General features: G+C 38.1%; 1 long non-coding RNA gene across 2 annotated transcripts in view; it reads right to left on the bottom strand.

Annotated features, from left to right (window-relative positions):
- LOC138441137 (uncharacterized) overlaps window positions 1-22,187 on the bottom strand; it is a 232,363-nt gene that overhangs the window by 104,222 nt on the left and 105,954 nt on the right. Inside the window, exon 4 of one of the 2 annotated variants that reach the window (XR_011257252.1) lies at window positions 9,018-9,336. The exons of the other annotated variant lie outside the window; for it this stretch is intronic. This is a non-coding gene — a long non-coding RNA (uncharacterized lncRNA). Of the gene's footprint in view, window positions 1-9,017; window positions 9,337-22,187 lie in introns of those variants that run through there. 2 annotated transcript variants of the gene reach the window in all.

Genomic DNA, 22,187 nt, shown 5'->3' with positions numbered 1-22,187 from the left:
TCAATGGAGTGGAAATTCTGCATGACTGCCAAAGTGCTTAAAAATCACCAGTCTACATCTCATTTGAAGTACCTGATTGTGATTCCACTGTAGGAAGACAGACAAACACATATGTGTAGATTAGGAACATATGGGTCTCATTTTAGGGCTAGTGAAACTAAGAGTTAATTGTGTCTACATGTCAGTCATCATCAGTCAGTCAATCAGGCAACTAATACCTTTAAGGATCATGAATCCAAAGAAACTGGAATTGACAGGCAATCTGACAGTCTAAGGCCCACTACCTAGATAACAGGTTGTATGGACCAAGCCATTCCTGGCTGGGGCAGATGGCACAGGGAAAGCGTAGCTCCTGGGTACTCCTGACTCCATAGCTACAGTGGTCCTCTGGAAAGCAGCAAAGGTAACCCCTCATGCATTTGTTTCAGTCAGCAACTGCCAGTCCATTTCACACAGGACTAGAACGTAAATGGCGTCTCATAATGCTGAGGCCAAAGAGGACCCCAGGGCTTACCTTAACCAACTCCACATTTAACCAGTGCAGACACTGAGCCCTAGAGGTAAGCGCACAGATGTGATCAGACCCATATTTCTGATACATAATCCAATCTTTGGTTTACTATCATTCAGTCGCGTCCAACTCTTTGCAACCCCATGAATCGCTCCACACCAGGCCTCCCTGTCCATCACCAACTGCCAGAGTCTACCCAAACCCATGTCCATTGAATCAGTGATGGCATCCAACCATCTCATCCTCTGTCATCCCCTTCTCCTCCTGCCCTCAATCTTTCCCAGCATCAGGGTCTTTTCAAATGAGTCAGCTCTTCACATCAGGTGGCCAAAGTATTGGAGTTTCAGCTTCAATCAGTCCCTCCAATGAACACCCAGTACTGATCTCCTTCAGGATGGACTGGTTGGATCTCCTTGTAGTCCAAGGGACTCTCAAGAGTCTTCTCCAACACCACAGTTCAAAAGCATCAATTCTTCAGCGCTCAGCTTTCTTTATAGTCCAACTCTCACATCCATACATGACCGCTTGAAAAACCATAGCCTTGACTAGAAGGACCTTTGTTGACAAAGTAACATCTTTGCTTTTCAATATGCTGTCTAGGTTGGTCATAACTTTCCTTCTAAAGAGTAAGCGTCTTTTAATTTCATGGCTGCAATGACCTTCTTCAGTTATTTTGGAGCCCCCCCAAAACAAAGTCAGCCACTGTTTCCCCATCTATTTGCTGTGAAGTGATGGGACCAGAAGCCATGATCTTAGTTTTCTGAATGTTGAGCTTTAAGCCAACTTTTTCACTCTCCTCTTTCACTTTCATCAAGAGAATATTTAGTTCCTCTTCACTTTCTGCCATAAGGGTGGTGTCATCTGCATATCTGAGGTTATTGATATTTCTCCCAGAAATCTTGATTCCAGCTTGTGCTTCTTCCAGCCCAGCGTTTCTCATGATGTACTCTGCATAGAAGTTAAAATAAGCAGGGTGACAATACACAGCCTTGACATACTCCTTTTCCTATTTGGAACCAGTCTGTTGTTCCATGTCCAATTCTAACTGTTGCTTCCTGAACTGCATACAGGTTTCTCAAGAGGCATGTCAGGTGGTCTGGTATTCCCATCTCTTTCAGAATTTTCCACCCTTTATTGCAATCCACACAGTCAAAGGCTTTGGCATATCAATAGAGCAGAAATAGATGTTTTTCTGGAAATCTCTTGCTTTTTCGATGATCCAAAGTTAAGCATCTTACCACAGGTATTTTTATGTCTGTTCTCTAACTAGTGAGATTGAGAAATCTAATTTGCTGACTAAAATGAATATAGCAATCAGGACTACAGCATGTAACTCAGTAGAGTGGAGCTTTTAAAAATTTCACCTATGGAAATGTGTATGTAAATGAAAATCATTTAAACAACCTCCAGAGGATTCTTTTAAAAATGGACAGTAGATAGAGAAGTAGTGACAACTTTTTTTCTTATGAGTCAAAGTAATACCATCACAGAAAACATAAAATAGTCTTCACCCTATTGGTTTTCAGTTAGAGGCCTAGTTCAGAATCACCTGAAAAGTTTTAAAAAGCATACATGCCTGATCCCCGACACAGAAAACTAAATTAGAATCTCCAGGCTTGGACATGGTACATGTGTACTTTGAAAAAAGATCTCCATATGATTTCAATATACAATTTCTATCAACAATGTGGAAAATCTTATTCTTTTATAAACACTGGATAGGAAAATAAAAAATGACAACATCCAAAGTTTAGATAATATCAAAACCCCTCTTTTTCTCCAGATGTTTTACCAACCCAAGCATCTTTACAGGCAGAGTGCACAAACTGCATTATATCCAGATGCCGATACATAAAATTGTTATATTTCAATTATAATTTTGGATGGGAAAGAATAAGAGCAAAGATAATAAAATCCATAGGAAATTCTAAAACTGCATTTCAGCCAAGAATTCCCAGTTCTTCCTCACCCATCCAGTCCTCATCCATTTTTCTAAGGAGTCATGCTGCCTGGCTTCAGCCCTATATCCTTGATCTCTATTTGGAAAGATAAGAGTGTAAGAGTGAATGGTGAAGTAAAGATAATACAGTGGGAGGGAGAAAGGAAACAAAGGGTCCAAAAAATTCATGAAGTTAATAATAAATCACTGAAGACAACAGAGTTGCCTAGAATCAGAAGAACAATTGACCCTCAAATAATGGAAATGGTAGCTGAAAAAGTGGTCTTTAATACCTGCCCAGCTTCACTGGTAGTTCAGTCAGTAAACAATCCATCTGTGATGCAAGAGACTGGGGTTTGATCCCTGGGTCAGGAAAATCCCTTGGAGAAGGAAATGGCAATCCACTTCAGTATTCTTGCTTGGAAAATCCCATGGACAGAGGAGCCTGGCAGACTCCTGGCTAACTCCCTGGCAGAGTCCATGGGGTTGCAAGAGTCAGACATGACTTAGTAATTAAACTATCATACTGCTGGTAAGACCAATAGTTAAAAATTTCTTTAATACCGAGCTTAAGAATGTAGCACACATGTGAGAAAAGTTACTATACAGAATATAGCAGCATATAAAGAGAATCTTTATGGTCACCTGTTTATGGATACCCAGGCATTCCCCAAAAGAAGAGCTGCTTCTATATTAGGTTAAGATAAGAAGAGTACCAACTCAAACCCTGAGCTAGGCGTTACGGTTTAGAATGGTTACTAATTTGGAAAATTAAAGTCTCTAGCACCAAGTTTGGTCCTCTGACTTGGGGTTTTATTTATAAAGTTCTCTTGCTTAGGGCAACAAAACAAAAAGAGAGGAAACACAACTACATCATGATATACTTGCATATGTCACAGTTTGGTTTCTTGGAAGCTGTCAACGCCTTTTGCCCCAGTGTGACACTGGAACTCCAGGAGTAATCCTACCCAGCCATGACATTTGTTCCTGGATGGAATGTCTTCCTACCAGGGAGAATGCAGTGGAAGTCCATTGTTTTGTGTTTCTCTTTTAACAGCCTTGCCTTTTAATGACATCACTCTTAGCCATGAGATATGACTGCATTTCCCCAGTTGCCTGATAGTGAAGCAAAGGTTACCTTCTATTTCATAGCAGTGTTGTCATCAAATAGTTCTATTTCACAGATATGACAATGCAATGAATAAAAAATCCCCCAAGTGTACAAAAGGGCTAAAGCAGCCTTTACAACAGGAAACTAATGAGGCGGCAGGATTCAAATAGCCTCCCTAACAGATAACCTGATTGGCAGCCTCTGATATCATCCCAACCTTTTGCAAACAGTGACTGCTTTGTGTTCAACTTTTTTTGTTTTGGTCTTTGGAACTCAAAATAAAACAAAGAGAAAGGCCCATATACACTGCATTGGATGGGCAGAATACAGATGTCCACTAGCCATTTATAAGGACACATAAGATTTCCCAAAGACTTAGAAATTTCATAGAACCTTAAAGAGAATCATTGGAAGAATTTTGAAAAAACGACATGTTGGAAAGTATTCATAAACCGTTATGAAAATCTGTGTGCCACTGCATTTCTTTTAGTGTGACAGGAGGTTAGTTGCTGATTGGAGTAAATGGCTAAAATCAAGATTTTTATTTGTTGAGAAGAAGCTGTTTTGTCCCTTTAACAATGATAATGATTTCATAATGGAAAGTGGAGTTCTGTATGAAATTGCTGTTTAACTAGAAGCAAGGTGTCAAAGTGCTCAAAATAAACTGGTTGAGTGAGTTGCAGCAGGTAGAAAATACTGGCTTCCATTTCCTTGGTTCATTTCAGCAAATGCTTGCTCCATGGGAAAAAACAGGTCCACTCTGCAGAACTCTCAAAATCCCTTTGCAGATTAAAAAAGAAAAAGTTCCGAAGACCTTTTCTTCTATATCACCATGATGAATGAGCTTTTATGTAAAATAAACATAGACGCTGACAGGAATTTTTTCTGAATGTCACAGTCTGACACAGAAAAAAAGAAAAAAAAAAAGCCATTTCAAAGTCAGTGTCTCTGCAATGGTTTTATGGGAGAGATGACAAAGAGGAAGAGTTGTCTTTTAACACATAGAGCAAGCTGCCAATCCTTGGTGTTATGTGCTTCTAACCTAAGATGCCTCTCTTCTTCTTTTCCACATTTTACAGTCCATGTCATTGCTGGCCTGTTCCATGAAGGCTTTTGTAGCTGGGGAATCCCTCCATATTCCATGTGAAATTCCTCCTTGGAAACCTTGATGTAGTACCTCTTCTCCAGAAAGAACAGGAAAGAAAAATGCTTTGGACATTTGTCTCTCTTCATTCTATTAATCTTCCAGATTTTCCATGATCTGTTTTCCAGTTTTCCCAGTTCTAAGGTGCCCCACCTGATTTTATCTGAGAAAGAACTATATAGTACAATGAAAAAATATGGGATTTTGAATTTGATTCCTTCTCTGCTGTTTTCTATGTGGGATCTTGACACACAAAAAAAATCACTTAACACTGAAAGCCTCAGTTTCAGCAACTGCAAAATGGAGGTGATATTAATAATGGGTTATTTTGATGCTAAGTGAGATAATTTGGGGAAAGCCCCTTCCAATGCTTGATGGAAATTAGGAGAGCAGTGCATGTCCTTTTCTCATTTTCTTCCCCTTTCCTGAAACTCTCCAACTCTGTTATTATTATTATTTTTTTCATCATTCCCTGATGAATGTTAATTTTCTAGAAGGTGAAGATATTGGGTGCAGGTGGTTAAAAAGCATGAGAGAGCTTTTTTGACATTTATTTGGGTACACATTTCCTTCTAAGATCTGAGTACCTGAGTGGCTGGAATTATAGGAGGGGACTCTCGCATTATTCCACTTCAGATTTATATTTTACACTGAATAAAAATAAAATAGAATCAGTCTCTATATGGTAAACACTCACTTCTAGAAATATAGTATTTGAGACAGCTTACCTCTCTTTCTTGGGATGGATGACATCTCTACTTAGCTCATGCCCTAAGTTCTAGAAATACTCTCTTATTATTTGGGGTCTAAACTAAAATGAACTGTCTATTCTTCACGGGAAAACAAAACAAAACAGAAAACAGTGCTGCTACTCATGATTCCAGGCTCAAAGGTGACAGGTGATGTTGCTTTTGTGCCACATGGAGTCAACCAATTTTCCTTTTGTCTTGGCCAAAAGCCCAGGCACTCGGAAGTATAATATTCAACCACGGTTATACATTAGAATTATCTGGGTAGCTTTAAAAACACTGCAATGTCTTCATTCTCGCATAGACCCATGAAATTAGAAACTCTTGGGGTTACACCTGGGCATAGGCATTTTTTAAAATCCTCAGATGACATCAGCATGCTTCCAGAGTAGACAAATACCAATTTAGAAAAGACTGTCTCAGTCCTGAAAGTGTTATTATTTCATAACAACCCTAGGTGAGATTGCAAACAAATTGATTTTGGTATATAAGGGGCATATTTTTCCCATGCTTGGTGCTCTATTTCCATTGTCCCATGCTCCTTAAATTACCTTTTAAATCATTTCAGTAAATACACCATGATATACAGTTAATAAAAAATAATTTAAAAACAATTCAAGGAAAACCAAATGCTTACAGAGGTGGAAGTTGGGTCCTTGAGCTGTGAGCGGTAACTGAACCGGAAAGCTTCAGAGGCAAGATTCTAAAATAAATAAAAATTAAAACACAAAGAAGCCCTGTCTTGGGAAGTGTGCACTCAGGTGTGGGAGAGCAGGATTCATTCTTGTAACTGGTCTCCTGTGTGTACTTTTGTTTCCTTACAGTTTAATTTCCATACAAAAGCCTGAGTGATTGTTTAAACAATGCAAATTACTTCTCTGTTTAAATCTTTCCAGTAGCTTCTCACTACACATAGAATAAAACCCAAATTCCATCCTATAGACAAGAAAGGCCCCTGTTCTCCTCACTGTTCCCATTATACCCCTCTCTATGTATCTTACTCTCCTCCAGTCACCTTGGGGGTTTTCTGTTCTTGAGTAGCACAAGCTCCCTCTGGACACTGCGCATTTGCTCTCCTTTTGCAGGGCTCTTTCCCAAGACCACAGTGAGCCCTGTCCTGAACTCCTGACCCAAAGCAGCCCCCCTCCTACCACCTTCCATCTCTCTCACGTCTCCTCAGAGCTTTGCTTCAAAGCATCATCATTTTCCCAAATCACGTTCATTTTGTCCCCTTCCTTGAAGGTAAGCTGTGAAATCACAGCTTTGATTTGTTCATTTCCATGTCTTCAGCAAATGCAGAGCCCACGGGTCTCTCTAGGAAATTAATAAAAAGTAGCACTCTTGACAAACACAGGGCTGCAGGTCCCAAAGCACACTCCCATGGCTTTATGAGTCCTTTTGAGAGATTTACAAAAGCATCTTCCTTCTTCCAGGAAGATGCAGGACTTAATCGAGGTGTACATGCAGATGGTGGGTTGAAATTTTTCACTTGCTCTGCACAATGGTATATGGTGGCCAAAGTGCCTGAAATATGGTAACTCTTTGCTGAATGAATTTATCAGGAGTGATTGTGGCAATGCTCGTTAGCAGAGTAATCACTTTGCTCCTGTGTTCTGAATATTGCAAAAGAGACTCAGCAGCAAAACAGCCATGTGCAAATAAATGGAGAACAAACAAGTCTCCGGAAGAAACCACCACCAACACTGCTTGACTTGTAGTGTTTGCCAGTTTCCATGGTGTAAAGAGTCCATCCAACCATAGCCCATCGTTTCAAGCCATTAACATGTGGATGGCTTGCAAAATTCCTGAAAGGTAACGGTTTCACAAGCTATTAACGTGATACCAGTGGTTCACACTGACTCCTACACACCAAATCAAACCTTACCCTGATGTTGAATCTCAAATAGGGATCTCAGGATCTGGGTCAAAGAAAATGACTAATCCCACACTCCCTTGTAGAAGAGGTAAAGATGATTTATACACAGTGTGCTGGCATCTTCATGCATGTGAGGACCTGGAAATGGCTTGACTTCTAGGTGGAATGGGAGATCTAAGATGATTTCGAAAATAGAGGAGAAAAACAAAATTAAGGCTGACACCAGTGACCTAATGCATTGAATTTCTCTTTCTTCACCTACAACATAAGCAATTTGGACTAAATATTCTCCATTTCAACAAAACAGACTATTGTTCTATATGCCGTATGAGTATTAACATGAGGAAAGGGGAAAACTAGGTGGTCTTGGTTTCTTGGTTTCATAGTTTGTGCTATGTATGTAAATAATATATTGCTCTTTCTAGGATAGTGAGTATTTAATACATCCATTTCTAGTTGAAGTAAAATTATTTAGGTCAAATTTGCCTTGAAACTAAAAACTAAAGCTTAAGAACTTTTTAAATGCCAAGGATACTATTTAAATTAATAAGAACCCAAGTATTTTCCTATTTTTTCTCCTATCAGAGCTTGCATACTGATTTTCCTTTTTACTTCTCTATACACCCTATTTGACATCCTTTGTTTGATTCTGGATTTCAAGCAAAAGTTAAACACGTGCCTAGCAACTCAGACAAAAAGGAAATCCAAACCATCAAGCTGGAGAAGCATAAACCACTGTCATCAGGGGCTCAGAAACAGCTTTCAGAGTTATAATTTCTGATGTTGAGCTATCACTTTGCTGGGCAAATACTAGTGTTGAAATGTATTATTACTACCCTTCTCCCTAGTCCAACCACCAGAACAAACATCCAACTTCTCAGGGAAATTCAAGTGTGCATGGATGAGACAGGAGCCCTTTGCTGCAGCCTTTAGACAGCGGACACCAAGCTCTAATAGAGTCTGTCATCCTCACATGAGCCACTGAATCATGTTTATATATAACTTGCATATTAAAAAGCAACAGCCAATGTCAATGGTGCCGATATAAAAATATCTTAATAGTCAGTAACTGACTAATGAATACTACCATAATAACAGTTTAATTTGAAGAATTCTGACAGCTGGTTGCTTTGATGAGCATGGTTTCCAAGGAATCTTAGTCCCATGCTGAGAACATCACCAGCCTGCTGATTGATAGCAGCAGTGCAGAACTGTTTAATGTCACCTCTCAGCTAAAGTAATAATAAACAGGAATGTTACGGTTTATTTTTCTGTATGAATTGTTCAGGCTGTATATGGTAAGTACCAACTCAATAGGGGATAATAGCTGCCATTCTCCTGGGAGTTGTAACTGGAGGTGAGCCTTTTTTCTTTTATCAGCAAGGTTTATATATCAGAATGAATGTAGAAATTCTTGATTTTCTGGTGGATTTATTTTATTCCTTTACATAGCTCTTGCTCATCCCATTCTGCTTAGCAAATGTAATTACTCTGGTTAAGATGTAGCTTCCTTATTATTTTTGAACTTCCCAAGATAGTTTAAAGCAGACAGCTAGGGTATGAAATATATGGTTCTACAACTATCTTAATTATACTGTGGGACTCTGTATTTGATATGAAATAGCAATGTCTGGGAAGTGAATTTAATCTCTACAGATTTAGGATGATTGCCAAAAAGATTCATTGATTTTTTTTTCCAGAAGTGCAATCTTTTATTGTATTAATGTCAGAAGCTTCAAATTATTAGGAAATGTGTCAAGAATCTCAAGGTATAATAACGTTCTTTAGAGAGCTTGATTCTGAAGACAGTGCAATGAAATGTTCAAAAAGAAAACATGTCTTATGTTCTTTAAGAATAAAGCTCTGGGATTCGTTTTAATTTGTCATTTTGAGCAGGATGAAGTCTCCACTGAGTACGTTGATGTGAAAGCTCTGGGTGTGATATACAGCTATTCCTTGGTCACTCAGAGCTTCACAAGCTCCAGATTGCAGGGACTTTAGCAGGCCTGGAAAAAAAAACCCAAAAGATACTGAGTTGGGATTTGAGGCTTCAGAATTGAATGATGAAAAATCACTGGGATTTGTCCTGGTGAAGAGGTCACAAAAAAGGGATCATAAAAAAAGGGAGATAATACTATGAGTTGTGTCACCAAGCTCAGGTAGAGATTTTATATGTCCTAAAATCAGGGGAAATCTAAGCACTGGGCAATGGATTACTTAGGGTGATTTTTACTGTAATGAATAAAAAGATGGGTTAAATAACACAGAGAAAAGAATGGTTCTAGCACCTGAAAAGGCCATAAATTGGGTGGGCTTCAGGCAAATGGGATTCAGAGGTCAGTGCTATCATGAGGGCTTGAGCTGTATTTAATATGCTCCTCAGCCTATGTGCTCTATAGGCTGTGCGTTCCACTCGTTCTCAGACTAGCTCACCCGTACTCTACTCTAGCCTTTGTCTAAAGACCTCAAGGTAAAGTCCTAAGATTTATGCAAGTTTGACTCTCATTCTTTTTAGAGCAATCCAAGTCAATAATTGACTCAGCCTAGGAAACTCACAGATGCCCCAATATAAATCAGGGGCTGTTAAGGAATGCCATATAGATGCTGATGAGAGTGGTGATAACAGCAGCGTGTTCAGAGAGAGGCACACTCTACTTTCTGGAAAAGCAAAGGTTGCCTCAAAGGCTGGAAGGTACAGGTCCTATTGCAAACCTCTGTGTACCAGTGTATTAATGTTTTCAGGACTGACTGAAAACTTGATATCCAATTTTCATTGCCAAATGACACAGTCTAATTGTTCACCATATCACTCAAGGCTTCATAATGAACTTACTGACCTTGCCGGATGGGACTTCTATTCTTTCAGAAGGAACTCTACATTCTGATGGGGCTGCTCTCATCCCAGCTCCCTACCTTTGTTCTTACTCACTCTTCCCTCATCTTTCATTAGCATCCTTTTCTCTAAGCAGCTACATCTGACTTGGCTCTGAACATTGCATTGAAAGAGGTAAAGGATAGTAATTATGAATGTAGGTACTAGAGTTGTGTAGGATCAGACTTAGCTCTGTTAGCAAGTTATTTAATGTCACTCAGCTATAATTTCCTTATATTTGAAATGAGTGTATAATGGGGCTTAATTCAAATGTTGTTCTAGCATACAATGAGTTAATATATGTAAAAAGTTTAGAACAATGCCTGACACTTGGCAAGCATTCAATAAATGTGAGCTAGTATGTAAAAATATTCTATGAAATCATTCTCTATCATCCCACATCTCTCCTTCCTTTAAATTACTGTAATGTTTTGGCCTGAGTCCCTCACTGCACTCTTAAACATTTGCTGCTGTTTATATAGGTGACAAGTATCAGATACTTGTTTTTCTGCGCAGGACATAACTCCACATCATAAATCTATAATGTAGGCACCTAACAAAGATATACTGAAGACATGGAATGTGGCTAAGAATGTGGCTAAGACTGTGGCTATGCATGTTCAAATAGGATCACAGTTGGCCAAAAGGACCATTGAAAAAACCCACTGAAAGTTAACATATGCAATCAAATCCTGTTTTTTTTTGCACAATATAAAAAAAATTTGTCTATAGAGCTATGGAAGAGTTTATCAGTTAGGTATATAATTCAGGTTTTAAAATTCCATTCCAAATATTTACTAACACTCAGTAAATATTTTCTGAGTATTAGGCTGGCATATCCCCTTCAGCATATTCTAGGCAATTTACTAGGTGCAGGGAAGATGGAGGTGAATGAGACAATCTCAGACCTAGCAGAAAAAGAAAACATTAAATATCACAAGTATGAAAAGGTCTTTAAGGAAAAGTACAAATAGACATGTGTATATCAGTGTGGGTATAGCACAGGCTTCCTTTGTTCCCTGGATGTGTAAACATTAGTGCTACTGGTACACATAGAGGGTTATTATAGGCACATTATATATAGGAGGTAATAGCTGTATCTGTATAAGGCTATATAGTTTCTAACAGTACTTCCTTATTTCTCATTTGATATTCACCATTAGGTTGTGAGGAAGTAAAGATACTATTTTCTCTCAAGTAAAGGTTGAGTAGACTAAAGTTAAGTGAAGTTAAACATTATTTTGTAGATTAGAGGGATAGAGCTGACTGAGGGTTCTAGAACTACTGACTCCATAATTAGTAATCTATTTTCTCTACCTTGTGCCCCCTACTCCTCTGCTTTTCCAATAGCAACTTCTACTTACATATATTTGATGAGAACAAGGTAAACATAGTGATATATCTGTGATAGCAACAGTGGCGTGGCTTCCCTGTAGCTCAGATGGTAAAGAATCTGACTACAACGAAGGAGACCTGGGTTGGGAAGTTCTTCTGGAGAACGGATAGGCTGCCCATTCCAGTATTCTTGGGGTTCCTGGTACCTCAGATGGTAAAGAATCCACCTGCAATGCAAGAGACCTGGGTTCGATTCCTGGGTTGGGAAGATCCCCTAGAGGAAGGCATGCTGACCCACTCCAGTATTCTTGCCTGGAGAACCCCCATGGACAGAGGAGACTGGTGGGCTACAGTCCATGGGGTTGCAGAGAGTTGGACATAATTGAGTGGCTAAGCACAGCACAGCAAGGGTGGCAATTAATATTGTTTGCTAGTGTGAATTGGATATAAAAAGGTAATTTATAGGCTCAGCATCTGGTTGTTGCAAATGATATTTGCTTACCAAGAGCTCTTTTCTGTCTTTACATGCTAATTCCTCCTCATCCTTGGAGATCCAGTTTAAGTGTGACCTCCTTAAGGAAGCATTCCTAGATTATTCTTCTAACTCTTCCTTCTCCTTTCTAAATGAAGAGCTTGCTCTACTACCTGAGTTCAAATATCACATGGATTTACTTCTGTCTTCCTAGGAATCATGGGCTCCTGCTCCTTAAAGCAGGGTCTATGCCTCATTTATCATTTTATCTTTAGTGTCTCATACAGCATTTGGAGAGGGGAAGAGGGAGAAGAAGATGCAAAAAGATATGTGTGTGTGTGTGTGTGTGTGTATGTGAAAGAGAGAGAGAGAAAGAGAGAGGGTTGGAGAGAGGGAAGGAGAGAGGTGGCATACATGTCATGTGCTAAGTCGCTTCAGTTGTGGCTGTCCATGGGATTCTCCAGGCAAGAATACTGGAGTGGGTTGTCATGTCCCTCTCCAGGGGATCTTCCTGATCTAGGGATCAAACCTTTGTCTCTTACGTCTCCTGCATTGACAGGGAAGTTCTTTACCACTACACGTGGAAAGCCATGGCATTATACAGTGCCTTTCAAATTACTTTAAAAAGTTTAGATTCCAAATTACACTCTTAAGAGTCCATGAAAAAAATAAACTCCCAGGACATTCTTTAAAATCCTAGCATATGTAACTCAACTCTTTCTTCTACAGAAAATTAATAATTGCCTTATTTATGGTTAAAGCCAGCAGTTGTATAATAAAAATAGTGCAAGATTCTATATAGCCATGCAAGACAGGAGAGAAGAGAGCTAGGCTGGTAGTGAGGCTACATGGGTTCCAGGTGTAACTTCATGGCTCTGGAACTCATTCTTTGCATGAGGTGTTTCAAAGGTCACTTCTTGTTTTAAAAAATTATGACACGAAAACAGTAAAGGTACCCATCTTTTACAGGGCAAATAGAGACAAAAATATAACATATACCATGCACAAGGTAAAAATAAGATTACAATGAAGCAATTAGATGAAATTGAAATCTCCAGTATATAAAACACTGCAGACAAGAAAGGCTCTTTACTCCAGATGGCTAATTGAATAGAAGATTTGTGTGAATGCGCATGAAAATGGTAGGCACAGATATAAACTTGGTATGAAGTAAATCAGAACAATCATGCATTTTTCTAATGTAAAAATTTCTACTTGTAACCAAGGAAAAAAGAGTAAAGGATAGAATAAAGAGAAAAGAGCATATATGATCCATTTATGTATTCAAGGTTCACAGCTTTAGTGAAAATGACAGATAAAAGGATTTTTTTTTTCTTTTTGGATGTATTACAAGCTATTTGTTAAGACTGAGTACTATTTCAGCTAAGTTGTATAGAAGCTCCTATTCTTCCTACTAAAGCAGGTTCTTTTTTTTTTTCTTTAATAACAGTCCAACTTTGAACAATCAAGATTAAATGGAGCATATGTTGAGACCATCCATCTTTGACATCTTGACTATCTTGTCGTAAAAAAATAATATCACATAAATAACACATTAGGGGTTACTTCTCCTGCTTGATGAGACTTTTTTTTTTCCTTGGTCCCTACAGGCCTCTCTCTCTGGCATAGAAAAATTTGGAGAAAAAGTGGTGAAAAGATAGCAAATATAAATTTCTATTGTTTTTAAGATATACATACAGTTAAAAAAAAAGGTATACATACAGTGAAGAAAGGAAAAGATAATAGATTAGTTAACAGTAAAAATGCCTGAGCCATAATGGACAGTGAAAGATAAAATGGCATTTATTACTATTATTATATTCATAGTAATAGCAGTAGCAGTAGCAGTAAATTTGTACCAAATTTCCTAGCTTTTAATGCGTGTGTAGTAAAATGTGGGCTTCCCAGGTGATACAGTGGTAAAGAATCTGCCTGGCAATGCAGGAGAAGCAAAAGATGCAGACTCGGTTCCTTTCTTGGGAAGATCCCCTGGAGGAGGAAATGGCAACCCACTCCAGCTTTCTTGCCTGGAAAATTTCACAGAGGAGCCTGGCAGGATACAGTCCCGGCAGACATGATTGAGCATGCACATCATATGCCATGTAATCAAGTGTTGCTAGGATCAATCTTGAAAATTTATGGCAAAGCAACTGGACATTGTTTATGCTCCATCAATAGCAAACCAGCGCAAACTGAAGGAACCGATTCCAGTTGCTGCTAGAACAGCTCCATCCTTGATCTTGCAGAATAAAGTTGCAGCAAGGAAGAGCCAAGGAGATTTAAAGGTCAGAGACAACATTGCATAATGATCTGACTTTATATAAGACTATATGGAAAGATCATTTATTCACCAACAGATAAATCTAGGTCAAAAGAAACATTTAGAAGGATATGTTGAATTGGCTCACAATGAACAGTGCCTTGAGAGAGTTGTCATTCTTGTCACAAACTACAAAAATGTTGACTATTATCAATCATCCCACAGCCCACATATGGACTGTCCTTCATTTTCTAAAAGCTATGAAAATTGCAGATGGCAACAGCCTTCAGGAAACTAAACAGCAACTTAATAATGAGGTGTTTTAAGGAATCATACTGATACAAGTCAGGTTCCAGATAAATCAGTGTAAGTATTTTTGTGTGTGTATGCCTGCTCAGTCGCACAGTCATGTTGGACTCCTTGCAACCCTGTGGACAGTGGTCTGCCAGGCTCTTCTGTCTATGGGATTCTCCAGACAAGAATACTGGAGTAGGCTGCCATTCCCATCTCCCTGACTAGTTACAATTGAAAGGCCCCATGACCAGATTTTTTGACACTAGAGAGAACCTGTAGGAGTTTTAGATGGTTGTTCCTGAAGAGAAAGTGAATGAAAAGCCTCCCCCATCCCACAAAAGCCAACAACCAATCCTGGCTAAAAAACAAACAACAAACCTATTAACTATTAGGGGATTTCTGGAACTAAGAATGTTTTCATTTCTCTTTGGTTTCTAGCTTTAAAAAATCAGTATCAATTAGTGGAGTATACCTGAAGTAAAAAAGTCAAAGAATATGCTTGTATTATCTACAGAAAAAGAGACATTCCTGTGTTATAGCTTAGTAAAGTTCACAATTCAGACATGCATGATAAGAGACTAAATCACTTCCATGCTAATGCTGATACTTCACACTATTTTGTGACATCTTCATGTATTTAATCATATGAAACAGCATGTCAGCTAAGACTTTGAGAAAAATCACCTATAGATTTTTAGGTACTTTTTCTCAACACTGACTCATCCCCATTTTTTCAATGATACATTATGAAAAATTTCACATATGATAAGGTAAAAGAATATTACAGTGAACATCTGTAAACTCATTACCTGGATTCTACCATTAACATTTCACTATACTTGCTTTACCTTCTACCCATCTCTCTAGACAATCAACCCATCTTAGTTTTTGATGTATTTCAAAGTGCATCGCTACATTTTCCCGTAAATATTTTACCATGCATATCATTAGTTAGAGTTCAGTATCTGTTTACAATTTCTTTGATGCAAAATAGACATACAATGAAAAGCATACAGCTTAAAAGTGCATTCTGAGTTTTGAAAAATGCATGCATCTATGTTACCAACAACTTTTAGCAACACATTGAACATGATCATGGCTCCTTCAGGCCTCCAGAAACCACCACTGTTCTTATTTTTGTTCCCACCATAGATTTTTCTCTAGAACATCTTATAAATGGAATTCCATAGTATGTACTACAGTGGAAGACTTCTTTCAACCAGTATATTATTGGGCATCTCACCAGTTGTTTTTTTTTTTTTTTAATGCAGAGGGGTTTCTGTTATAATTATAACACAATTTGTTTATTAATTCTTTTATTTATGGACTCTAGACTTGTTTCTAATTTTTTTACTACTGTGAATAATGTTGCTGTGAACATTCCTATAGTGCTCCTTAGATCCTGCATCTCATCCACAGGCAGTCTCAGTCTCTCCCTACGAAACGGACAGTCCAGGATCTATGTGGAAGACTATGTCCTTCTGATCATCAAATAAGTTTAAATTTCAGAATCTGTTTGGACTTGATCAGTTAGTGGACTGTTCTTTTTCTCCATTGAGCCTTAGAGCCCAGATGGAAAGAGTTTTTTTTTTTTTTTTTTTTGAAAAAGGAAAATAATGACCTTAGTCATATTCTGAAGTGTGAATGCACTGTTTACTTCAAATACTTGCAATTCTAGGAGGAAAAAATTAAAAGAATTGCTGTGTAATTTATTACTTCTTCCATTAAGATTTTTTAATGTTGTAAATCTCTCCAAAAGAGATTTCAGTGCTTATCTTTTTTGCTCTCAAAAGAAACAAAAAAATCAGTATATCATAGATATCACATAAGTGACACAATTTCAAACTGTTATCAGTATTAGACTATTACTAATGCCCAGCACCAATATGAGTTGTGAAATTCTTGAATGTTTTTCTAGCCAAATACATTGAAACAAATTTTCTGGAATAGAAGAAAAATTTCTCATGACTACTTTCATACTTGAAGATTTAACTTCTACAGGGCTATACAAAAATGATGATATTATCAAGTCAAAAAAGAATTGGGAACAACTAATTACAAATGATTCTAAGTTGCAGGGGGAAGGTTGGATAGGAGTTAGCATAAATGTTCCTTTTAACTTATTTAGTTTTACGTCAACGCAATGGCACCCCACTCCAGTCCTCTTGCCTGGAAAATCCCATGGATGGAGGAGCCTGGTAGGCTGTAGTCCATGGGGTTGCTACTAGTCAGACACAACTGAGCGACTTCCCTTTCACCTTTCACTTTCATGCATTGGAGAAGGAAATGGCACCCACTCCAGTATTCTTGCCTGGAGAATCCCGGGGACAGGGGAGCCTGGTGGGCTTCTGTCTATGGGGTCTCACAGAGTTGGACACGACTGAAGCGACTTAGTGGTAGCAGCAGTTTTACATCAAAAGTTATTATGGACACACAGTTAAAGATCTGTTACATGTTATACATTCATGCATGTTATAGAATGATTCCTCTTAAATAATTCTTTTTAAAGAACATATATATATAGAAAGAGAGATAGAGAATATATATTTCATCTATTTTTTAAAAAGAAATTTTTCAGGAAGGAAAATGTACACTATCAAGTGTTACAAAGAAAAAGAGATAAGGTTGTTTTATTAGGTTAATATCAAGAAAGAAGTGCATGTACAATGCATATAATCTATGCAATGACAAAAATAATCATCTTACTGAAGTGAATATCATACCAACATTGGAAGTGACAGGAAGAGCAGATCATTTCAAAATTTTAGTTTTACTGTTTTTCTTATAAATGATAACAGAAGAGAGACACTGGACAATGTTTACATAGCTATATAGGTCAGAATGAATGTTAGCATTTATTTTAATCACCATGGGAGCCTTGCTGGAACCAATAAACCCAGTACTAATACTCTATTCACTAATAGTGATAATCAGAATATCTTGTTAGGGGTTTCCCTTTGAAAAGGTGTCCCCCAAGGACTGTACTAGGTATCAAAGTTCTGACTGAGCTGTGTTGATCATTAACAACAGCTTCCTTCACCCTCTCTCTAACTCTAGCCAGGCACACTACTTTGCCTCTGCCTATAGCCCAGGTCAACCCACATCCTGAATCTCCTCTGAGCTTATGTAGGATTTCATTTGCTGATATCCTCAGGCTCTATTACTGCTGCTGTAATTTTGTGCCTGTTCCCAAACTTTTTGCCTAAATGGATTACTTTTAGTCCAGACTCTATATTGGGTTCTTGCTGCTGTATTATTCAATATTCACTTTGGTAACTGATCCTTGCTTGACTCTTCAATCTCAATGTTCTTCTCTCTACTCCCTGACCTTCTAGACCTAAAGTCTTGTTTCCCTAGAGCACCTTGATTGCTTCCTCATCTCTATACCTCTTGACCTCACTAGATTGGCCCCAGTGGTTTTACACTCATCTCCACCTTGGCCAACACAAAGTCTATATATAATAGAATAAAATCTGGGCAAAAATCCTGAGACATATTCTAAGGGAAATAGAAGAGTTTCCAAAAGAGAAGAATATTAATTGACTTGTAAAGCTCAACATTCAGAAAACAAAGATCATGGCATCTGGTCCCATCACTTCATGGGAAATAGATGGGGAAACAGTAGAAACAGTGTCAGACTTTATTTTTTTGTGCTCCAAAATCACTGCAGATGGTGACTGCAGCCATGAAATTAAAAGACGCTTACTCCTTGGAAGAAAAGTTATGACCAACCTAGATAGTATATTCAAAAGCAGAGACACCACTTTGCCGACTAAGGTCCGTCTAGTCAAGGCTATGGTTTTTCCTGTGGTCATGTATGGATATGAGAGTTGGACTGTGAAGAAGGCTGAGCGCCGAAGAACTGATATGTTTGGACTGCGGTGTTGGAGAAGACTCTTGAGGGTCCCTTGGACTGCAAGGAGATCCAACCAGTCCATTCTAAAGATCAACCCTGGGATTTCTTTGGCAGGAATGATGCTAAAGCTGAAGCTCCAGTACTTTGGCCACCTCATGCAAAGAGTTGACTCATTGGAAAGGACTCTGATGCTGGGAGGGATTGGGGGCAGGAGGAGAAGGGGACGACAGAGGATGAGATGGCTGGATGGCATCATGGACTCGATGGACGTGAGTCTGAGTGAACTCCGGGAGTTGGTGATGGACAGGGAGGCCTGGCGTGCTGCGATTCATGGGGTCACAAATAGTTGGACACGACTGAGCAACTGAACTGAACTGAACTGAACACTAACTAATATTGTGATCTTCTATTCATTTACACCATGGAGAAGGCTTCCAGTCCCAGCATTCTGTATTTGTGTGCATATATTTATGATAATAATTACAACACATATTCTATTAACAACTAGATTCAAATGTGTTGAAAATTTCCCAGGTATAATGATCATTCCAAATAAATGAGAACATCTAGTCAACAGACAACTGCAATAGTTTTCAACATGGCTGCATGTAAGAAATATCTGGGAAGCTTTTATAGAATCTATTGCCCAGGGCCCATTGAGACCAATAAAGTACAGCTCCTTGGCACAAGGCATATGTAGTGTATACAAGCTCCCACATGTGATTTCAATGTGTAACTTAGATTATAAACTACTATAATAATCAATGACTCAGTTTATTGGGCACAGATTTTTTAAAATGTCCCCTTCACAGAGTGAATCAGGCAAAATATTTCCTGGAACATGAGATATTAATAAATAAATACATAAATTCAGGAAGTAAACTGTCCTGTCAACACAGACATTTTTAGAAAATATAAACCTAATTTTTGGCCCCAAACTTTACTTGACAGTTATATATACATTGATTCATCTAAAAGACAGTAACCCATTTATCCTTTAAATATTAGAGAGATGCTTCTCATTTGGAAACTGTTCCATTTCACTTAATAACCTGGTTACATATATTCTTCTAAAATAAGAAGTCAGCAGAGCTCCACCTCCGGGGCTAACGTTACAGACCTGGTGTTGACCAGGTAAATCACCTGGGTTTACTTAGTTGATTATGAATTGATCTCATTACCTTTCCACACTCCTGCTGTTAACAATGAAATTTCACATATAGTCACACAAATATAAAATAATAAAAGTGAAAGATAAAGCCCATGAGTCAGGCAAAATGGATAACAGAAGTAATCACTGTGTATTACTACTGTACAAATCAATAAAGCAAATATGTTATTCTTTTTAAGTGTCATATTACAATAATGCTTTTCTGAAGACTTGTCTGAATCCAATTTAAAGTGGCATCTGCTTGTGTTTGCTTAAAACAAAAGGGTGGTTGACTTAATGAATTATTTACAGGCATGCAATATGGCAACAGTGTCATTATGAACTCTCTTCTAAGATCTCCTCTGGCTACTCCTGGCAGGGTGTCAATTTGCTTGTTTTTATGGTAGGTGCACGAAATTGCAAAGCTATTCAAAGAAATGAGATTCTGCCATTGGACTCAGTAACGCACACAAACCCAGTAATAAAGCAATGGTGACAAGAATGGCGGAAACATTTATTTGCCATTAACGATGTGTAATGCGGAGCTCAAGTTAAAAAGGAATCATTAGAATTACATAAAGCTGAAAGCAGCTTTGAAAACAGGCCTAAGGCCTAAAAGAAATCAGAACAAGCCTATATGAAGAACTGAAGAGGAAAAAAAAATGTCATCTCGGTGACCTCTTCCTTCTCCTTCTCATGTATGCTACTTGTTTCTCAGCAACTGTTTGGCAAGGGAGAACTGGGAGTTTTAAGAGTTTCTGTGTCATAGGTAGAAGAAATTAATAAATAAAAGACTTAAGGGGAAACATGGATACAAAGTGGCTTGTCACTTTATTTTCCTTGGTAACATTCTATCCATTCTAGGTTTGCTAAAACTTATTTCTATCAAGCCAGTGTATCTAGACAGACAGCTTGTTAAGGTAGGTGGCTGTTAGAAGCAGGTCAAAACCCAGGGGAGGCCAAAAATAACAACAAATCCCCATAGAGGAGGTCATAACTTACTTTCAGGTAAGAACCATGTATAATCTGACACAATGCCTTGACTATAATCACTGATCAGTGATACTGGGTGATGGAACAATTTGATCAAACTGAAATTTCAATTTATGAAAAAAAGCCTTGTGAGAAGATTTTGTAAACTAAAACAAGCTACCACGGGTAGTTTCTTCCTGCAATGCCAGCCCCAGAATGTGAGAAAGGGGTATAAAGGGGATTTGTAGCTCTATAGCTGTTCTTCCAATCTCTTTGGTAATGACCGGCCACATGTCACACCCTGCACTAGGTTGGGACCATAAAGTGGTAAGTCAGGCCATCATCCCCACTTTCGTGGATGGTCTAGCAGGAATTTTTTGTTTGGAAGTTTTATGGGTTTTATTTGCCAGAGATTCTGGTGGATAACTAATGTTGTTGTTGCTGTTTTTTAATCTTAAAATGCTTTTTATTCTCTGAGGGCTATAATTGTTTAGAGTTATCTTTTCATATTTGAATTAAGAACACACCCAAAAGGAACAGATTTTCTTATTAACTCTTAGAAAGACAGACCCTTAAATGCTGATAAAAATATTAACAGAGTATGATTAAGTACAATTTATACTGATGAATGGATTTTATTGTGAAAATAGAAGCTTTGTGAAAAAGAGACCTCCAGTGGATTTGCAGGACCAGGATATAAATTCAAATTGTGTTTTCCAGTTTGAAGGATGAAGAAGAATTAAGAAAATCACCTCTTTCCCACGGGGAGTAATGCCTTCTCTGACTAACATAGCTTTGAGACACTGTTCAAAGGAAGTAAGAAATTAGTAATCACCAAGCCAGCAGGTAGGACTGATTAATTTACTCTGACTCTAGTCACAGAACAAATTCACCAGAAAATTGCCAAAGTACATTTGCCTTTTTATAGTCCTAGGTATAAATTTAAAGTTGTGGTTACCAAGTCTAGTGGTCTTTTGAAAATCTTTTTATGGTTCCTGTAGCTGTGCTATTTTTATGCCCTGAATATGTTAGTAAAAAGAGGGCTGAGGGCACGGACTCTGGTTCCCAGGAATCCTGGGCATAAGTCCTAACCTTTTTCATGAAAAAATTATGCAGCTTTGGACAAGCCATTTAACCTCCCTTAAGTGCTATTTTCTCAATGGGAAATTTGGAAAATGTTAATACCTAAATTCTTTATACCTAATGAAGGTGAAATAGGATAATGTAGCAGGTTTTAGTCACTAGACATGTTCAAAAGTGTTAGATATATTATCATTATCATTATTTTAGTTTTCTCACCAATAACCCCTCTGAAAATCCTTTAATATTAAGTCAATGTAGCATTTTTTTTCTAAGTCATATGAGACCCCAGGTTTACCAACTTGTTGCCTGGGAATCATCACATATGAGGAAGACAGGAGAAGAATGATATATCAAAATGAAATCAGAAATTTCTATTGGTTGTAAACTCTTCTGTGGAGAACCCAAGGCTCTGTCTCTCCTATCTGTATCACACTCTACTCCCAGCCAGGGGACATCTGCTGTGTACATCAAGGATAAGGACAAAAGGACCACTATTCTACAGGAGAGTTGGCAAAGAAAAAGATAAAGAGCTCTTTCTGCCAGTGGAGTACTCTTTAAATTGG

The sequence above is a fragment of the Ovis canadensis genome, chromosome 5, assembly GCF_042477335.2.
Source record: "Ovis canadensis isolate MfBH-ARS-UI-01 breed Bighorn chromosome 5, ARS-UI_OviCan_v2, whole genome shotgun sequence".
Classification (NCBI taxonomy): domain Eukaryota; kingdom Metazoa; phylum Chordata; class Mammalia; order Artiodactyla; family Bovidae; genus Ovis; species Ovis canadensis.
Note: the sequence above shows the minus strand (reverse complement) of the source record. Positions and strands in the feature narration are given on the sequence as shown.